The sequence below is a fragment of the Crinia signifera genome, chromosome 6, assembly GCF_055691185.1.
Source record: "Crinia signifera chromosome 6, ASM5569118v1, whole genome shotgun sequence".
NCBI lineage: Eukaryota > Metazoa > Chordata > Amphibia > Anura > Myobatrachidae > Crinia > Crinia signifera.
In genome coordinates, this window is record NC_139222.1 from 206547076 (window position 1) to 206560630 (window position 13555).

General features: G+C 37.1%; 16 non-coding genes across 16 annotated transcripts; all 16 read left to right on the forward strand.

Moving 5' to 3' along the window:
* The first annotated feature begins 320 nt into the window (after positions 1-320).
* TRNAL-UAG (transfer RNA leucine (anticodon UAG)) lies at positions 321-402 on the forward strand. Its single transcript has one exon. It is a non-coding gene; the product is annotated as a tRNA-Leu (tRNA).
* A 737-nt stretch (positions 403-1139) lies between these two features.
* TRNAL-AAG (transfer RNA leucine (anticodon AAG)) lies at positions 1140-1221 on the forward strand. Its single transcript has one exon. It is a non-coding gene; the product is annotated as a tRNA-Leu (tRNA).
* Positions 1222-2485: 1264 nt separating this feature from the next.
* TRNAL-AAG (transfer RNA leucine (anticodon AAG)) lies at positions 2486-2567 on the forward strand. The gene has a single exon. It is a non-coding gene; the product is annotated as a tRNA-Leu (tRNA).
* Positions 2568-3189: 622 nt separating this feature from the next.
* TRNAL-AAG (transfer RNA leucine (anticodon AAG)) lies at positions 3190-3271 on the forward strand. The gene has a single exon. It is a non-coding gene; the product is annotated as a tRNA-Leu (tRNA).
* Positions 3272-4536: 1265 nt separating this feature from the next.
* Positions 4537-4618, forward strand: TRNAL-AAG (transfer RNA leucine (anticodon AAG)). The gene has a single exon. It is a non-coding gene; the product is annotated as a tRNA-Leu (tRNA).
* A 622-nt stretch (positions 4619-5240) lies between these two features.
* On the forward strand, positions 5241-5322 carry TRNAL-AAG (transfer RNA leucine (anticodon AAG)). The gene has a single exon. It is a non-coding gene; the product is annotated as a tRNA-Leu (tRNA).
* Positions 5323-6342: 1020 nt separating this feature from the next.
* TRNAL-UAG (transfer RNA leucine (anticodon UAG)) lies at positions 6343-6424 on the forward strand. The gene has a single exon. It is a non-coding gene; the product is annotated as a tRNA-Leu (tRNA).
* Positions 6425-7161: 737 nt separating this feature from the next.
* On the forward strand, positions 7162-7243 carry TRNAL-AAG (transfer RNA leucine (anticodon AAG)). Its single transcript has one exon. It is a non-coding gene; the product is annotated as a tRNA-Leu (tRNA).
* Positions 7244-7664: 421 nt separating this feature from the next.
* TRNAL-UAG (transfer RNA leucine (anticodon UAG)) lies at positions 7665-7746 on the forward strand. The gene has a single exon. It is a non-coding gene; the product is annotated as a tRNA-Leu (tRNA).
* Positions 7747-8494: 748 nt separating this feature from the next.
* On the forward strand, positions 8495-8576 carry TRNAL-AAG (transfer RNA leucine (anticodon AAG)). The gene has a single exon. It is a non-coding gene; the product is annotated as a tRNA-Leu (tRNA).
* A 622-nt stretch (positions 8577-9198) lies between these two features.
* On the forward strand, positions 9199-9280 carry TRNAL-AAG (transfer RNA leucine (anticodon AAG)). The gene has a single exon. It is a non-coding gene; the product is annotated as a tRNA-Leu (tRNA).
* A 412-nt stretch (positions 9281-9692) lies between these two features.
* Positions 9693-9774, forward strand: TRNAL-UAG (transfer RNA leucine (anticodon UAG)). Its single transcript has one exon. It is a non-coding gene; the product is annotated as a tRNA-Leu (tRNA).
* A 1530-nt stretch (positions 9775-11304) lies between these two features.
* On the forward strand, positions 11305-11386 carry TRNAL-AAG (transfer RNA leucine (anticodon AAG)). The gene has a single exon. It is a non-coding gene; the product is annotated as a tRNA-Leu (tRNA).
* A 417-nt stretch (positions 11387-11803) lies between these two features.
* On the forward strand, positions 11804-11885 carry TRNAL-UAG (transfer RNA leucine (anticodon UAG)). The gene has a single exon. It is a non-coding gene; the product is annotated as a tRNA-Leu (tRNA).
* A 748-nt stretch (positions 11886-12633) lies between these two features.
* On the forward strand, positions 12634-12715 carry TRNAL-AAG (transfer RNA leucine (anticodon AAG)). Its single transcript has one exon. It is a non-coding gene; the product is annotated as a tRNA-Leu (tRNA).
* Positions 12716-13132: 417 nt separating this feature from the next.
* TRNAL-UAG (transfer RNA leucine (anticodon UAG)) lies at positions 13133-13214 on the forward strand. Its single transcript has one exon. It is a non-coding gene; the product is annotated as a tRNA-Leu (tRNA).
* The last annotated feature ends 341 nt before the right edge of the window (positions 13215-13555 follow it).

Here is a 13555-nt window from a genome sequence, read left to right on the forward strand (position 1 = left end):
ATAACAGCTCATTTCTTTCTTTGCTAACTTCCCAAAGCTGCCATATAAATTTTCCAAAGAAAATGTCAGTGATTGGTTTCAAAGTGGTAAACTCGACTAAAATGCAAATTAATTAAAAATTAACCATTTCTCATCTAGATTGCATGGCAACCAATATTCTTTTTAAAAAAAATCTTTTCTCACTTATGTTAATCTATGAGCATCTAAAATGCTTAACATAAAACATATTTTTACGTATTTCTTTAATACAACAACAACATTTTCTGTAATTCTAGTTCTAGATTCCAGACTGTGAGAAACTATGAGTTACCTTTAAGTGTGGTAGCATGGCCGAGCGGTCTAAGGCGCTGGATTTAGGCTCCAGTCTCTTCGGAGGCGTGGGTTCAAATCCCACTGCTGCCATAATTATCTTCCAAAAACAAAATCAGTTATTTTCTCTTAAAGTTCAAATTCTATCTGGTGTATGATAGTTGCTGGGACAATTCAACAACAGAGTTCAAAAACGTTTATCATATTTACTAGATACTTTTCAAAAATATTTCTAAAGACTGTAGAGACATAAAAATTAACTTGAAGTGATTACAATTGGATGCATTGGGCATCCTGGCATTCGGGAAGCTGCAAGTCAGGAAACTGATAGCAGAATCCCAAACACTTGTAAAACGACTGATTTTGGAACTCTGTCCTATGTGTAGGGGATGTTATGGTTCAATGACAGGGGGTGGGGTAATGGTTAGGCACTAAGAAGGGAGGTTAAGAGTTTGAAACTATAGGAGTATGTTTAAGGTTATGATGCAGATAGGAAGGGTCATGGTAAGATACTAAGAGGTTTTGGGGTTAGGCATTGGAAGGAAAAGAATTAAGGATAGGCTGCAGGTATGTTCAGTGTTAGAGTTAGGAGCTCGATGTTGAAAGTTAGAAGGCTTGCCTAGCAAGTGTCAGTATTGTGAGCATTGAGATGTCCCTAATATTGCAATGACCACCAGAAACCCAAGCCCCAGTATCACGTACCTAACCCTAACCATATGTGATTGCTCTAATAAATCTCAATATGTTTTGTTACTTCATATAAAGTGAACAAAACACATTTAAATAATCATTTGATAGATTTTTGAGCCACATGAACACTGCACCCATGAGGTAGCATGGCCGAGCGGTCTAAGGCGCTGGATTAAGGCTCCAGTCTCTTCGGAGGCGTGGGTTCAAATCCCACTGCTGTCACATTTATTATTGATATATATATTGTTAGAGGTTGATGTTTTCATTGTTCTATCCACAAGAATGCAATTCAATTAAAAAGTAAGTGTTCATCATCACATTGTTATAACAGCTAATTTCTTTCTTTGCTAACTTCCCAAAGCTGCCATATAAATTTTCCAAAGAAAATGTCAGTGATTGGTTTCAAAGTGGTAAACTCGACTAAAATGCAAATTAATTAAAAATTAACCATTTCTCATCTAGATTGCATGGCAACCAATATTCTTTTTAAAAAAAATCTTTTCTCACTTATGTTAAGAGCATCTAAAATGCTTAACATAAAACATATTTTTACGTATTTCTTTAATACAACAACAACAACATTTTCTGTAATTCTAGTTCTAGATTCCAGACTGTGAGAAACTATGAGTTACCTTTAAGTGTGGTAGCATGGCCGAGGTAGCATGGCCGAGCGGTCTAAGGCGCTGTATTTAGGCTCCAGTCTCTTCGGAGGCGTGGGTTCAAATCCCACTGCTGCAGTAATTATCTTCCAAAAACAAAATCAGTTATTTTCTCTTAAAGTTCAAATTCTATCTGGTGTATGATAGTTGCTGGGACAATTCAACAACAGAGTTCAAAAACGTTTATCATATTTACTAGATACTTTTCAAAAATATTTCTAAAGACTGTAGAGACATAAAAATTAACTTGAAGTGATTACAATTGGATGCATTGGGCATCCTGGCATTCGGGAAGCTGCAAGTCAGGAAACTGATAGCAGAATCCCAAACACTTGTAAAACGACTGATTTTGGAACTCTGTCCTATATGTAGGGGATGTTATGGTGGGGTAATGGTTAGGCACTAAGGTGGTGGGGTAATGGTTAGGCACTAAGAAGGGAGGTTAAGAGTTTGGAACTATAGTAGTATGTTTAAGGTTATGATGCAGATAGGAAGGGTCATGGTAAGATACTAAGAGGTTTTGGGGTTAGGCATGGAAGAAAAAGAATTAAGGATAGGCTGCAGGTATGTTCAGTGTTAAAGTTAGGGGCTCGATGTTGAAAGTTAGAAGGCTTACCTAGCAAGTGTCTGAATTGTGAGCATTGAGATGTCCCTAATATTGCAATGACCACCAGAAACACAAGCCCCAGTATCACGTACCTAACCCTAACCATATGTGAATGCTCTAATAAATCTCAATATGTTTTGTTACTTCATATAAAGTGAACAAAACACATTTAAATAATCATTTGATAGATTTTTGAGCCACATGAACATTGCACCCATGAGGTAGCATGGCCGAGCGGTCTAAGGCGCTGGATTAAGGCTCCAGTCTCTTCGGAGGCGTGGGTTCAAATCCCACTGCTGCCACATTTATTATTGATATATATATTGTTAGAGGTTGATGTTTTCATTGTTCTATCCACAAGAATGCAATTCAATTAAAAAGTAAGTGTTCATCATCACATTGTTATAACAGCTAATTTCTTTCTTTGCTAACTTCCCAAAGCTGCCATATAAATTTTCCAAAGAAAATGTCAGTGATTGGTTTCAAAGTGGTAAACTCGACTAAAATGCAAATTAATTAAAAATTAACCATTTCTCATCTAGATTGCATGGCAACCAATATTCTTTTTAAAAAAAATCTTTTCTCACTTATGTTAAGAGCATCTAAAATGCTTAACATAAAACATATTTAAGTAAGGAAAAGAATTAAGGATAGGCTGCAGGTATGTTCAGTGTTAGAGTTAGGAGCTCGATGTTGAAAGTTAGAAGGCTTGCCTAGCAAGTGTCAGTATTGTGAGCATTGAGATGTCCCTAATATTGCAATGACCACCAGAAACCCAAGCCCCAGTATCACGTACCTAACCCTAACCATATGTGAATGCTCTAATAAATCTCAATATGTTTTGTTACTTCATATAAAGTGAACAAAACACATTTAAATAATCATTTGATAGATTTTTGAGCCACATGAACACTGCACCCATGAGGTAGCATGGCCGAGCGGTCTAAGGCGCTGGATTAAGGCTCCAGTCTCTTCGGAGGCGTGGGTTCAAATCCCACTGCTGCCACATTTATTATTGATATATATATTGTTAGAGGTTGATGTTTTCATTGTTCTATCCACAAGAATGCAATTCAATTAAAAAGTAAGTGTTCATCATCACATTGTTATAACAGCTAATTTCTTTCTTTGCTAACTTCCCAAAGCTGCCATATAAATTTTCCAAAGAAAATGTCAGTGATTGGTTTCAAAGTGGTAAACTCGACTAAAATGCAAATTAATTGAAAAATTAACCATTTCTCATCTAGATTGCATGGCAACCAATATTCTTTTTAAAAAAAATCTTTTCTCACTTATGTTAAGAGCATCTAAAATGCTTAACATAAAACATATTTTTACGTATTTCTTTAATACAACAACAACAACATTTTCTGTAATTCTAGTTCTAGATTCCAGACTGTGAGAAACTATGAGTTACCTTTAAGTGTGGTAGCATGGCCGAGGTAGCATGGCCGAGCGGTCTAAGGCGCTGTATTTAGGCTCCAGTCTCTTCGGAGGCGTGGGTTCAAATCCCACTGCTGCAGTAATTATCTTCCAAAAACAAAATCAGTTATTTTCTCTTAAAGTTCAAATTCTATCTGGTGTATGATAGTTGCTGGGACAATTCAACAACAGAGTTCAAAAACGTTTATCATATTTACTAGATACTTTTCAAAAATATTTCTAAAGACTGTAGAGACATAAAAATTAACTTGAAGTGATTACAATTGGATGCATTGGGCATCCTGGCATTCGGGAAGCTGCAAGTCAGGAAACTGATAGCAGAATCCCAAACACTTGTAAAACGACTGATTTTGGAACTCTGTCCTATATGTAGGGGATGTTATGGTGGGGTAATGGTTAGGCACTAAGGTGGTGGGGTAATGGTTAGGCACTAAGAAGGGAGGTTAAGAGTTTGGAACTATAGTAGTATGTTTAAGGTTATGATGCAGATAGGAAGGGTCATGGTAAGATACTAAGAGGTTTTGGGGTTAGGCATGGAAGAAAAAGAATTAAGGATAGGCTGCAGGTATGTTCAGTGTTAAAGTTAGGGGCTCGATGTTGAAAGTTAGAAGGCTTACCTAGCAAGTGTCTGAATTGTGAGCATTGAGATGTCCCTAATATTGCAATGACCACCAGAAACACAAGCCCCAGTATCACGTACCTAACCCTAACCATATGTGAATGCTCTAATAAATCTCAATATGTTTTGTTACTTCATATAAAGTGAACAAAACACATTTAAATAATCATTTGATAGATTTTTGAGCCACATGAACATTGCACCCATGAGGTAGCATGGCCGAGCGGTCTAAGGCGCTGGATTAAGGCTCCAGTCTCTTCGGAGGCGTGGGTTCAAATCCCACTGCTGCCACATTTATTATTGATATATATATTGTTAGAGGTTGATGTTTTCATTGTTCTATCCACAAGAATGCAATTCAATTAAAAAGTAAGTGTTCATCATCACATTGTTATAACAGCTAATTTCTTTCTTTGCTAACTTCCCAAAGCTGCCATATAAATTTTCCAAAGAAAATGTCAGTGATTGGTTTCAAAGTGGTAAACTCGACTAAAATGCAAATTAATTAAAAATTAACCATTTCTCATCTAGATTGCATGGCAACCAATATTCTTTTTAAAAAAAATCTTTTCTCACTTATGTTAAGAGCATCTAAAATGCTTAACATAAAACATATTTAAGTAAGGAAAAGAATTAAGGATAGGCTGCAGGTATGTTCAGTGTTAGAGTTAGGAGCTCGATGTTGAAAGTTAGAAGGCTTGCCTAGCAAGTGTCAGTATTGTGAGCATTGAGATGTCCCTAATATTGCAATGACCACCAGAAACCCAAGCCCCAGTATCACGTACCTAACCCTAACCATATGTGAATGCTCTAATAAATCTCAATATGTTTTGTTACTTCATATAAAGTGAACAAAACACATTTAAATAATCATTTGATAGATTTTTGAGCCACATGAACACTGCACCCATGAGGTAGCATGGCCGAGCGGTCTAAGGCGCTGGATTAAGGCTCCAGTCTCTTCGGAGGCGTGGGTTCAAATCCCACTGCTGCCACATTTATTATTGATATATATATTGTTAGAGGTTGATGTTTTCATTGTTCTATCCACAAGAATGCAATTCAATTAAAAAGTAAGTGTTCATCATCACATTGTTATAACAGCTAATTTCTTTCTTTGCTAACTTCCCAAAGCTGCCATATAAATTTTCCAAAGAAAATGTCAGTGATTGGTTTCAAAGTGGTAAACTCGACTAAAATGCAAATTAATTGAAAAATTAACCATTTCTCATCTAGATTGCATGGCAACCAATATTCTTTTTAAAAAAAATCTTTTCTCACTTATGTTAAGAGCATCTAAAATGCTTAACATAAAACATATTTTTACGTATTTCTTTAATACAACAACAACATTTTCGGTACTTATGTAGTATCTGGGCTGCCGATTTTTTGATTGTATGCCTTAAGTTAAGGCATACAATCAGATGCGATGCGATGCGATATCGCATCGCATCGCATCGCATCCGATATCGGATGCGATGACCCGATTTTTCCATAGGAATCAATGTTAAAATGATTCCTATGGAAAAATGGGTCCTTTTCATACCCCTACTATCCAAGTGGGCATGGAGTTGGATATAAACCTGTGGCGAGCGTAGCGAGCCACCGAGCCCGAAGCGTGGCGAGCGAAGCGAGCCCCGCGAGGGGACGGTATTCGTCCCCTCGCGGGGCTCGCTTCGCTCGCCACGCTTCGGGCTCGGTGGCTCGCTACGCTCGCCACAGGTTTATATCCAACTCCATGCCCACTTGGATAGTAGGGGTATGAAAAGGACCCATTTTTCCCATTGAATTCCATGTTAAAATGGACTCAGTCCATTTTAACATTGATTCCTATGGAAAAATCGGGTCATCGCATCGCATCGCATCGAATCGCATGGTCGCATGCGATGCGATGCGATCTCCCGATCCGACCCGATTTAGAAATCGGCAGCCCAGATACTACATAAGTACCACATTTTCTGTAATTCTAGTTCTAGATTCCAGACTGTGAGAAACTATGAGTTACCTTTAAGTGTGGTAGCATGGCCGAGCGGTCTAAGGCGCTGGATTTAGGCTCCAGTCTCTTCGGAGGCGTGGGTTCAAATCCCACTGCTGCCATAATTATCTTCCAAAAACAAAATCAGTTATTTTCTCTTAAAGTTCAAATTCTATCTGGTGTATGATAGTTGCTGGGACAATTCAACAACAGAGTTCAAAAACGTTTATCATATTTACTAGATACTTTTCAAAAATATTTCTAAAGACTGTAGAGACATAAAAATTAACTTGAAGTGATTACAATTGGATGCATTGGGCATCCTGGCATTCGGGAAGCTGCAAGTCAGGAAACTGATAGCAGAATCCCAAACACTTGTAAAACGACTGATTTTGGAACTCTGTCCTATGTGTAGGGGATGTTATGGTTCAATGGCAGGGGGTGGGGTAATGGTTAGGCACTAAGAAGGGAGGTTAAGAGTTTGAAACTATAGGAGTATGTTTAAGGTTATGATGCAGATAGGAAGGGTCATGGTAAGATACTAAGAGGTTTTGGGGTTAGGCATTGGAAGGAAAAGAATTAAGGATAGGCTGCAGGTATGTTCAGTGTTAGAGTTAGGAGCTCGATGTTGAAAGTTAGAAGGCTTGCCTAGCAAGTGTCAGTATTGTGAGCATTGAGATGTCCCTAATATTGCAATGACCACCAGAAACCCAAGCCCCAGTATCACGTACCTAACCCTAACCATATGTGAATGCTCTAATAAATCTCAATATGTTTTGTTACTTCATATAAAGTGAACAAAACACATTTAAATAATCATTTGATAGATTTTTGAGCCACATGAACACTGCACCCATGAGGTAGCATGGCCGAGCGGTCTAAGGCGCTGGATTAAGGCTCCAGTCTCTTCGGAGGCGTGGGTTCAAATCCCACTGCTGCCACATTTATTATTGATATATATATATATTGTTAGAGGTTGATGTTTTCATTGTTCTATCCACAAGAATGCAATTCAATTAAAAAGTAAGTGTTCATCATCACATTGTTATAACAGCTAATTTCTTTCTTTGCTAACTTCCCAAAGCTGCCATATAAATTTTCCAAAGAAAATGTCAGTGATTGGTTTCAAAGTGGTAAACTCGACTAAAATGCAAATTAATTAAAAATTAACCATTTCTCATCTAGATTGCATGGCAACCAATATTCTTTTTAAAAAAAATCTTTTCTCACTTATGTTAAGAGCATCTAAAATGCTTAACATAAAACATATTTTTACGTATTTCTTTAATACAACAACAACATTTTCTGTAATTCTAGTTCTAGATTCCAGACTGTGAGAAACTATGAGTTACCTTTAAGTGTGGTAGCATGGCCGAGCGGTCTAAGGCGCTGGATTTAGGCTCCAGTCTCTTCGGAGGCGTGGGTTCAAATCCCACTGCTGCCATAATTATCTTCCAAAAACAAAATCAGTTATTTTCTCTTAAAGTTCAAATTCTATCTGGTGTATGATAGTTGCTGGGACAATTCAACAACAGAGTTCAAAAACGTTTATCATATTTACTAGATACTTTTCAAAAATATTTCTAAAGACTGTAGAGACATAAAAATTAACTTGAAGTGATTACAATTGGATGCATTGGGCATCCTGGCATTCGGGAAGCTGCAAGTCAGGAAACTGATAGCAGAATCCCAAACACTTGTAAAACGACTGATTTTGGAACTCTGTCCTATATGTAGGGGATGTTATGGTGGGGTAATGGTTAGGCACTAAGGTGGTGGGGTAATGGTTAGGCACTAAGAAGGGAGGTTAAGAGTTTGGAACTATAGTAGTATGTTTAAGGTTATGATGCAGATAGGAAGGGTCATGGTAAGATACTAAGAGGTTTTGGGGTTAGGCATGGAAGAAAAAGAATTAAGGATAGGCTGCAGGTATGTTCAGTGTTAAAGTTAGGGGCTCGATGTTGAAAGTTAGAAGGCTTACCTAGCAAGTGTCTGAATTGTGAGCATTGAGATGTCCCTAATATTGCAATGACCACCAGAAACACAAGCCCCAGTATCACGTACCTAACCCTAACCATATGTGAATGCTCTAATAAATCTCAATATGTTTTGTTACTTCATATAAAGTGAACAAAACACATTTAAATAATCATTTGATAGATTTTTGAGCCACATGAACATTGCACCCATGAGGTAGCATGGCCGAGCGGTCTAAGGCGCTGGATTAAGGCTCCAGTCTCTTCGGAGGCGTGGGTTCAAATCCCACTGCTGCCACATTTATTATTGATATATATATTGTTAGAGGTTGATGTTTTCATTGTTCTATCCACAAGAATGCAATTCAATTAAAAAGTAAGTGTTCATCATCACATTGTTATAACAGCTAATTTCTTTCTTTGCTAACTTCCCAAAGCTGCCATATAAATTTTCCAAAGAAAATGTCAGTGATTGGTTTCAAAGTGGTAAACTCGACTAAAATGCAAATTAATTAAAAATTAACCATTTCTCATCTAGATTGCATGGCAACCAATATTCTTTTTAAAAAAAATCTTTTCTCACTTATGTTAAGAGCATCTAAAATGCTTAACATAAAACATATTTAAGGAAGGAAAAGAATTAAGGATAGGCTGCAGGTATGTTCAGTGTTAGAGTTAGGAGCTCGATGTTGAAAGTTAGAAGGCTTGCCTAGCAAGTGTCAGTATTGTGAGCATTGAGATGTCCCTAATATTGCAATGACCACCAGAAACCCAAGCCCCAGTATCACGTACCTAACCCTAACCATATGTGAATGCTCTAATAAATCTCAATATGTTTTGTTACTTCATATAAAGTGAACAAAACACATTTAAATAATCATTTGATAGATTTTTGAGCCACATGAACACTACACCCATGAGGTAGCATGGCCAAGCGGTCTAAGGCGCTGGATTAAGGCTCCAGTCTCTTCGGAGGCGTGGGTTCAAATCCCACTGCTGCCACATATTGATATATATATTGTTAGAGGTTGATGTTTTCATTGTTCTATCCACAAGAATGCAATTCAATTAAAAAGTAAGTGTTCATCATCACATTGTTATAACAGCTAATTTCTTTCTTTGCTAACTTCCCAAAGCTGCCATATAAATTTTCCAAAGAAAATGTCAGTGATTGGTTTCAAAGTGGTAAACTCGACTAAAATGCAAATTAATTAAAAATTAACCATTTCTCATCTAGATTGCATGGCAACCAATATTCTTTTTAAAAAAAATCTTTTCTCACTTATGTTAAGAGCATCTAAAATGCTTAACATAAAACATATTTTTACGTATTTCTTTAATACAACAACAACATTTTCTGTAATTCTAGTTCTAGATTCCAGACTGTGAGAAACTATGAGTAACCTTTAAGTGTGGTAGCATGGCCGAGCGGTCTAAGGCGCTGGATTTAGGCTCCAGTCTCTTCGGAGGCGTGGGTTCAAATCCCACTGCTGCCATAATTATCTTCCAAAAACAAAATCAGTTATTTTCTCTTAAAGTTCAAATTCTATCTGGTGTATGATAGTTGCTGGGACAATTCAACAACAGAGTTCAAAAACGTTTATCATATTTACTAGATACTTTTCAAAAATATTTCTAAAGACTGTAGAGACAAAAAAATTAACTTGAAGTGATTACAATTGGATGCATTGGGCATCCTGGCATTCGGGAAGCTGCAAGTCAGGAAACTGATAGCAGAATCCCAAACACTTGTAAAACGACTGATTTTGGAACTCTGTCCTATGTGTAGGGGATGTTATGGTTCAATGGCAGGGGGTGGGGTAATGGTTAGGCACTAAGAAGGGAGGTTAAGAGTTTGAAACTATAGGAGTATGTTTAAGGTTATGATGCAGATAGGAAGGGTCATGGTAAGATACTAAGAGGTTTTGGGGTTAGGCATTGGAAGGAAAAGAATTAAGGATAGGCTGCAGGTATGTTCAGTGTTAGAGTTAGGAGCTCGATGTTGAAAGTTAGAAGGCTTGCCTAGCAAGTGTCAGTATTGTGAGCATTGAGATGTCCCTAATATTGCAATGACCACCAGAAACCCAAGCCCCAGTATCACGTACCTAACCCTAACCATATGTGAATGCTCTAATAAATCTCAATATGTTTTGTTACTTCATATAAAGTGAACAAAACACATTTAAATAATCATTTGATAGATTTTTGAGCCACATGAACACTGCACCCATGAGGTAGCATGACCGAGCGGTCTAAGGCGCTGGATTAAGGCTCCAGTCTCTTCGGAGGCGTGGGTTCAAATCCCACTGCTGCCACATTTATTATTGATATATATATTGTTAGAGGTTGATGTTTTCATTGTTCTATCCACAAGAATGCAATTCAATAAAAAGTAAGTGTTCATCATCACATTGTTATAACAGCTAATTTCTTTCTTTGCTAACTTCCCAAAGCTGCCATATAAATTTTCCAAAGAAAATGTCAGTGATTGGTTTCAAAGTGGTAAACTCGACTAAAATGCAAATTAATTAAAAATTAACCATTTCTCATCTAGATTGCATGGCAACCAATATTCTTTTTAAAAAAAATCTTTTCTCACTTATGTTAAGAGCATCTAAAATGCTTAACATAAAACATATTTTTACGTATTTCTTTAATACAACAACAACATTTTCTGTAATTCTAGTTCTAGATTCCAGACTGTGAGAAACTATGAGTTACCTTTAAGTGTGGTAGCATGGCCGAGCGGTCTAAGGCGCTGGATTTAGGCTCCAGTCTCTTCGGAGGCGTGGGTTCAAATCCCACAAGTTAGAAGGCTTGCCTAGCAAGTGTCAGTATTGTGAGCATTGAGATGTCCCTAATATTGCAATGACCACCAGAAACCCAAGCCCCAGTATCACGTACCTAACCATATGTGAATGCTCTAATAAATCTCAATATGTTTTGTTACTTCATATAAAGTGAACAAAACACATTTAAATAATCATTTGATAGATTTTTGAGCCACATGAACACTGCACCCATGAGGTAGCATGGCCGAGCGGTCTAAGGCGCTGGATTAAGGCTCCAGTCTCTTCGGAGGCGTGGGTTCAAATCCCACTGCTGCCACATTTATTATTGATATATATATTGTTAGAGGTTGATGTTTTCATTGTTCTATCCACAAGAATGCAATTCAATTAAAAAGTAAGTGTTCATCATCACATTGTTATAACAGCTAATTTCTTTCTTTGCTAACTTCCCAAAGCTGCCATATAAATTTTCCAAAGAAAATGTCAGTGATTGGTTTCAAAGTGGTAAACTCGACTAAAATGCAAATTAATTAAAAATTAACCATTTCTCATCTAGATTGCATGGCAACCAATATTCTTTTTAAAAAAAATCTTTTCTCACTTATGTTAAGAGCATCTAAAATGCTTAACATAAAACATATTTTTACGTATTTCTTTAATACAACAACAACATTTTCTGTAATTCTAGTTCTAGATTCCAGACTGTGAGAAACTATGAGTTACCTTTAAGTGTGGTAGCATGGCCGAGCGGTCTAAGGCGCTGGATTTAGGCTCCAGTCTCTTCGGAGGCGTGGGTTCAAATCCCACTGCTGCCATAATTATCTTCCAAAAACAAAATCAGTTATTTTCTCTTAAAGTTCAAATTCTATCTGGTGTATGATAGTTGCTGGGACAATTCAACAACAGAGTTCAAAAACGTTTATCATATTTACTAGATACTTTTCAAAAATATTTCTAAAGACTGTAGAGACATAAAAATTAACTTGAAGTGATTACAATTGGATGCATTGGGCATCCTGGCATTCGGGAAGCTGCAAGTCAGGAAACTGATAGCAGAATCCCAAACACTTGTAAAACGACTGATTTTGGAACTCTGTCCTATATGTAGGGGATGTTATGGTGGGGTAATGGTTAGGCACTAAGGTGGTGGGGTAATGGTTAGGCACTAAGAAGGGAGGTTAAGAGTTTGGAACTATAGTAGTATGTTTAAGGTTATGATGCAGATAGGAAGGGTCATGGTAAGATACTAAGAGGTTTTGGGGTTAGGCATGGAAGAAAAAGAATTAAGGATAGGCTGCAGGTATGTTCAGTGTTAAAGTTAGGGGCTCGATGTTGAAAGTTAGAAGGCTTACCTAGCAAGTGTCTGAATTGTGAGCATTGAGATGTCCCTAATATTGCAATGACCACCAGAAACCCAAGCCCCAGTATCACGTACCTAACCCTAACCATATGTGAATGCTCTAATAAATCTCAATATGTTTTGTTACTTCATATAAAGTGAACAAAACACATTTAAATAATCATTTGATAGATTTTTGAGCCACATGAACACTACACCCATGAGGTAGCATGGCCGAGCGGTCTAAGGCGCTGGATTAAGGCTCCAGTCTCTTCGGAGGCGTGGGTTCAAATCCCACTGCTGCCACATTTATTATTGATATATATATTGTTAGAGGTTGATGTTTTCATTGTTCTATCCACAAGAATGCAATTCAATTAAAAAGTAAGTGTTCATCATCACATTGTTATAACAGCTAATTTCTTTCTTTGCTAACTTCCCAAAGCTGCCATATAAATTTTCCAAAGAAAATGTCAGTGATTGGTTTCAAAGTGGTAAACTCGACTAAAATGCAAATTAATTAAAAATTAACCATTTCTCATCTAGATTGCATGGCAACCAATATTCTTTTTAAAAAAAATCTTTTCTCACTTATGTTAAGAGCATCTAAAATGCTTAACATAAAACATATTTTTACGTATTTTTTTAATACAACAACAACATTTTCTGTAATTCTAGTTCTAGATTCCAGACTGTGAGAAACTATGAGTAACCTTTAAGTGTGGTAGCATGGCCGAGCGGTCTAAGGCGCTGGATTTAGGCTCCAGTCTCTTCGGAGGCGTGGGTTCAAATCCCACTGCTGCCATAATTATCTTCCAAAAACAAAATCAGTTATTTTCTCTTAAAGTTCAAATTCTATCTGGTGTATGATAGTTGCTGGGACAATTCAACAACAGAGTTCAAAAACGTTTATCATATTTACTAGATACTTTTCAAAAATATTTCTAAAGACTGTAGAGACAAAAAAATTAACTTGAAGTGATTACAATTGGATGCATTGGGCATCCTGGCATTCGGGAAGCTGCAAGTCAGGAAACTGATAGCAGAATCCCAAACACTTGTAAAACGACTGATTTTGGAACTCTGTCCTATGTGTAGGGGATGTAATGGTTCAATGGCAGGGGGTGGGGTAATGGTTAGGCACTA